Source organism: Balaenoptera musculus, chromosome 16 (genome assembly GCF_009873245.2).
Source record: "Balaenoptera musculus isolate JJ_BM4_2016_0621 chromosome 16, mBalMus1.pri.v3, whole genome shotgun sequence".
In the NCBI taxonomy this organism is placed as follows: domain Eukaryota; kingdom Metazoa; phylum Chordata; class Mammalia; order Artiodactyla; family Balaenopteridae; genus Balaenoptera; species Balaenoptera musculus.
The window spans coordinates 75,107,144-75,112,894 of NC_045800.1; the positions used below are offsets into that span (position 1 = coordinate 75,107,144).

Consider the following 5,751-nt stretch of genomic DNA (forward strand, 5'->3'; position numbering starts at 1 on the left):
CTCGGGTTGGGTTTAGTGCCTGTGCACTGGAGCGTGGGGCCGGGTCCCGGGCCCTCTGTTGGACAGGATCATGTCCAGGGGTGGTTGTGGACTCCCAGGGTCATAGGGCAGTCTTCCTGCCAGTGCCTGAGGCTGTGTCCATGCCGTGTTAGTTGCTTGTCCTGAGGCGTCCCAGCACTGGCACCTATATGCTGTTTGGTCTGGGCAGGGCTGGGTATTGGGGCTATAAGCTAGAAGGAGGATTCCAAAATGGCATTTGTCAGCACCAGTGTCCATGTGGTAGAACAAGCTCCCCCCGATTGCTGCAGTCAGTGTCTGTGTCCCCAGGGTGAGCTGTAGTTGGCTCCTGCCTCTCTGGGAGGCTCTCCAAGATCAGCAAGTAGGTCTGACCCAGGCTCCTATCGTATTACTGCTTCTTCCCTCCATCCCAGAGCCTGTGAGATTTTTGTGTGTGCCCATTTAGAGTGAAGTCTCTATTTCCCCCAACCCTCTGGGACTCCTGAAATGAAGCCTCACTGGCATTCAAAGCCACATTCTCTGGGTCATCACCCCTTTTTCCACAAGACTGTGAAATGGATATTGACAGTGGGGAACTGTAACAGGGAAGAGCCAAATCGGACTACATGTTGGATCTGTTTCTTTTACTTCAACCTTTGCTTTCCGCCACTTTTGTTCACTAAAAGGATACTGTCTACACATAATGGCCTGCCTCGGGGAACCCTGCCCCTCTGCCTGAATGTTAAACCAAAGTACCTTTGTTTAGGGAAACATCTGGACCCTGTTCCACCTGTGGATGGCTACAAGGAAGAAGAAATCAACACATCACCTCCCCAGGCTGGCCATTCCAGGGGACATTTGCAAAACTTATGGCCTTTTTACTTTACTTCCTCATCTCCTCCCCCTCTCTGTGCTATAAAAGAAACTGGCATCCAAACCCTGAGAAGACAGTTATTTTGAGACTTTAGTCTGTCATCTACTCGGCCTGCTGGCTTTCCGAATAAAGTATTCCCTGCCTCAACACCTCGTCTTCGATTTATTAGCCTGTCATGCGGCAAGCAGGGGGAGCTTGGACTCGGTAACAGTTACAAAATGATGACACTCTAACTTATTATTTAGCCTTCATTTATGAGCTGAAATATTTCCATAAAGGGAGTGTTTAGTTATATTACAGTTCATATAGGTAATGTAGACTAAATGCTGAATTTTTGCCTTCATTTACTGGTATTCAAAATAATGTGTTAGTTACCTAGCATCTTCCAAAGTTAATTTCTTTTTTTTTCAGTGAACTCATAGAATTAAATATCCTTGATGTATTTTAATTCATTACAGGAAATTCTGATTGCTGTTAATTAAAATCATCCTTCTTTGGCCCTGGGGGCTTTGGAACAGCCCTCTGTCTCCAGTAGTTTATTTGTTTCTGATGTGACAATACGTTCCAGGCTCCTCTTATCCCTTTCCAGCCCTGGAATCAGCCATTTCTCCAGGAACCTAGTTTTCTCTTAAAGGAAAATGGTATAGAGTGATGACAGTCTGGTGCCAGAGGTTGGTCCTTGTTTGGGGACTTTTTCAGTGGACAGAGCTAGGACCTATATCTATATTTTTAAAAGATAACGTCATCAAGTGTTTATAGTGATACTTCTAATTCAAATGCAGAACTATATAGGATTTTAATTCGACATCATCAGTCTTATATCTGCTTCTTTTCACACGTTGAAATTTTCAGGGTCCAAAACTCCAAGATAATTACTTATCCGCATCATCCCACATGTGTAGAGCATTTCAATAACAGAGCGTGCAGTGTCTAATTTTATCTGAAAGGTCAGGGTGAAAAGAACAGTTGTTGACAAGATGAGGATGCATATTCCGGTTAGAGCGAACAGCATGTACAAAGATCCAGAGGCTGGAGAGCACATAGTTCATTTAGGAAGGAGCAGGTCCTGTTCTACGGGAGGGGTGAGGGGTTCCAGAGTCGGGAAGGCATTGCAACACAGTGGGCCTCACACTCAATGCTGTGGATGTTTGGGCATCCACCAGATCTTGTGTTTGTTTTTAATAAACAATATGACTTTTCTACTTTGTCTATATAAGCAGAACTTCGGTGTGAGAAAACGGTAGGGGTTACTTGAAGAGTTACTACTGTCCTTAACTGTTCTACAGCAGTTCAGGGAAAACACCAGTGAAAGTGTAGCTCACTTATTTTCTGACATTTGAAGATGCAGTTGCATACTAATGACCCATCGTCGCGGCATTTTTCTCCCCACAGAGGACAAAGTATGGACCATCGTGTCTCACGATTTGCAGACACAGACGGCGGTGGTGCGCTACAACCCAGAAGAAGACGCAGCTCATTTTCAGCGCCTCCATGTGGGCAGGATGTCACCTATTTCTGCAAGATGTCGAGGTTGTGGAACCCCCCAGGTAGGCTGAACACGGAGGGTTACTGTTCATTGCTATCTCAGCTGGTGGTTGGAATGACGGAAACAATCCAGCAGGTGTGGCTTATTCTCTTAATAGGCCAGTCTTCAAAGTGCCGGTAGCTGTGAAAGTGAAATACAACCCCTTGGTCTGTTTTCTGGGGAAGGAAGCTAAGAACGTACCACTGGAAAAATAAATTTCCATTGTTTTCATAGTTTTTTTCAATTTTTTATGCATATATGTGTGTGTGAGTGCTTCTAGTGTTTAATTATCAGTAGTAGCTTTGGGCAAAAGTTTATCAGAGCTCCTTGTGAGCTTTCAAGTAGTTCCCTTTGAGTTCTTCAGTTGTCTTCAATGTAAAGATGAAAGAATTCCAAAGTCTGTCCGCTGGTAAATAGCATATAGAATAGCGATGGAATTTAGAGCTCTTTGTTGTCTGTAGTCATTTAACAGTATCTGTTGGTCAAGAAGTCCTCCCCAAATTTCTTTTTCATGATGGCTTACTTTTAGCAGTGCTTCAGGATGTGTGTTTGTGTGTGTGTACGCTACGGATGTAGAAAATAGAGAGTTCACAAAGGGTATCCTGGAATTATCTTTAATGCAAGACCTATACCCTCTGGGGTTCTTGGCAGTAAATTCAACACGATGACAGAAAACTAAATCTCTCTGTCTCTAGTATAACACAGTGGAAATAACGCATATGCTTTGAGTCAGAGAAACATAGGTTCACATTTTTCAGCCTTGCTGCTCCTTGGGTATGTGACTTTGGGGGAGTTGCCTGAACTCTCTGCCTCAGTTTCCAGTGTCTTTTTCAGTCAAATAGGGATCATAATGCCTATTTCAGGGTGATTGTGAGAATTGAATGAGGTAATGTACTAAGTGCTTATTATAGGGCTTGATGCACTTAAGGACTTAATAAATAGCAAATAGTATATTGATTACTTTTTAATATTAAGCAACTTTGGAAGTAGCATTATGTCAGAGACCAAAGGGCTGTTTGATGCCCCAAATCAGTGTTGTATTGGAGCCAGAGTTGTAGGGAGTCACTTACAGAGAAGAGTTATAAGCAAGACAGTCTATAATATTTTGAAGATTTAAGTACTTTTTATGTGCAAAGCCTTGTGCTAAAATTACAAACAAGTGTAACCTATGAACTCTAAGAAAGTAAAATCTGTAAAATAGGAAAATGATTCGTTCAGACAAGTAGTGCTTATGCTATCTGGAGAAAGAAGACATGACCATGGCTGGGATGTTAAAGTGATGCTTCATTAAAGAGGTCGAAAGACAATTCAAGGTCATGGAAAGAGAGAAAACAAGAGTCTGAAAGGCAGAATACGAATGATCCTTCAGGCCACAGTGAGAAGGAGTCTAGCAGAAGCAGAGCTCATGTCAAAGAGCAGTAAGAAATAAGGTTGGAAAGTAAAAATGGGAAAAACTGTGGAGGAAACAAAATGAGATGCTGGGAATTTTCCCTGAAGGCCCGTGCTTCTCAGGCTTTAGTGTGCATGCGGATAACCTGGAGAGATTAATAAGACACAAATTGCAGGGCTCCATTTCCTGAATTTCTGATTCAGTAGGTCTGAGGCAGGGCTGCAGAGTTTTCATTTGTTACAAGTGCTATGGACTGAATTCTGGCCCCAAAATTCATACATTGAAGTTCTCATCCCCAATGTGACCCTATTTGAAATAGGGCTTTTAGGAGATAATGAAGGTTAAATGAGGTCATAAGGCTGGGTTCCTAATCTGATTGGATTGGTGGCTTATAAAAAGAGGAAGAGCCAGGAAGAAAGCTCTCACCAGAAACCAAACTGGCCAGCACCTTGATCTTGGACTTCCAGCCTCCAGCTCTGTATGGAAACAAACACGTTGTTTTATCCACCTAACCAGTGGTCTTTTGTAATAGCAGCCAGAGCAGACGAGTACAATGAGTCCCCAGGTAGTGATGAAATAGCTGGTCTAGAAACCACTCTGGGAACCATGGCTATGGGCAATGGAAATCCGTTAAGGTCCCTACAACCATTTTTCTGTCCACCTTCACTTATCACAATCTTTTTTTTTTTTTTTTTTTTAAATTGGATCCTGTTTTCACTGCCAGGAAAAGTCAACCAAGGATTATAGAAAATCTAGGCACAATTAATGAATCCCGTCAGCTTGTCTGCACTCAGTTCCATGAGTGAGTGCTCCCTGTTCAATTCACTCTAAAGATTTCAGTCAATCAGTCTCCACTCCTGGAGGGGATGGGGTGAGCAAAAATTGCTGACCAGAAAAATAACTTGGCACCATCAGCTTTATTTTCTTCCATTCTCCTATTAAACTTCAAAGTCAACTTCTACTGTTTGAATTTTGCTCTGGTGGTTAAAAAAACACAATGCAACTTCCAAATATTGATAAGTTTAACTCACGGTTCGGGCACCAGGAGAATTAGGTTGGAGGTAAGAGAAACTGTTTGCCTTTAGTGCTTCTGGTCTTGTAGTTCATTTTTTCCCTTCCCTCACTGGTACCTTCTGTCCCTTCCCCCAGCCACCAAGAAACCTCACACACTTATTACCCTCCTCTTGAAAACACAGGATGTCCAAACCATGAGAAAACATGGGTAAATTTGTTTTTAACCAGTACTTCAGTTACATTTTCTAATAATAAGCTAAACACACTTCTCTTCAACCTCCAGACACCTTTTCAGAGGATGAACTACTAGATTGAAATCAAGAGTGAACTGTTAGGGCTTCCCTGGTGGCACAGTCATTAAGAATCCTCCTGCCAATGCAGGGGACACTGGTTCGAGCCCTGGTCCGGGAAGATCCCACATGCCACGGAGAAACTAAGCCCACACGCCACAACTACTGAGCCTGTGCTCTAGAGCCCTCAAGCCACAACTACTGAGCCCGCGAGCCACAACTACTGAAGCCTGTGCGCCTAGAGCCCGTGCTCCACAACAAGAGAAGCCACTGCAATGAGAAGCCCGCGCACCACAACGAAGAGTAGCCCCCCCTCGCCGCAACTAGAGAAAGCCCACGTGCAGCAACTGAGACCCAACGCAGCCAAAAATAAATAAATAAAATAAATAAATTTAAAAAAAAGAGTGAACTGTTAATCTGCACAGTAAGCACACTTTTTTGTATTTCCAGACATTTGCAGGTTATCATTGTACTTAATAAACTGTACCTTGAAAATAAGTTTATCATATGCTTCTTGCCTTTTGGGACACCCTCCATGTATCAAATTTTCACTCACATAGAATCCGTACTTAATAAATGTTTGCTGACTGGAATGAAATGAAAAATATATAGCTTTAAATATTACCTCATCCAAACTTCAGGCAGTTGTGTTTTTTTATTT

The 5,751-nt window shown here is 42.7% G+C and overlaps 1 long non-coding RNA gene across 1 annotated transcript; it reads left to right on the top strand.

The window, feature by feature from the left end:
• Nucleotides 1–1,871: 1,871 nt before the first annotated feature.
• On the top strand, nt 1,872–5,172 carry LOC118883036. The gene is made up of 3 exons (XR_005016916.1): nt 1,872–1,934; nt 2,264–2,418; nt 5,084–5,172. It is a non-coding gene; the product is annotated as an uncharacterized LOC118883036 (long non-coding RNA).
• Nucleotides 5,173–5,751: the final 579 nt, after the last annotated feature.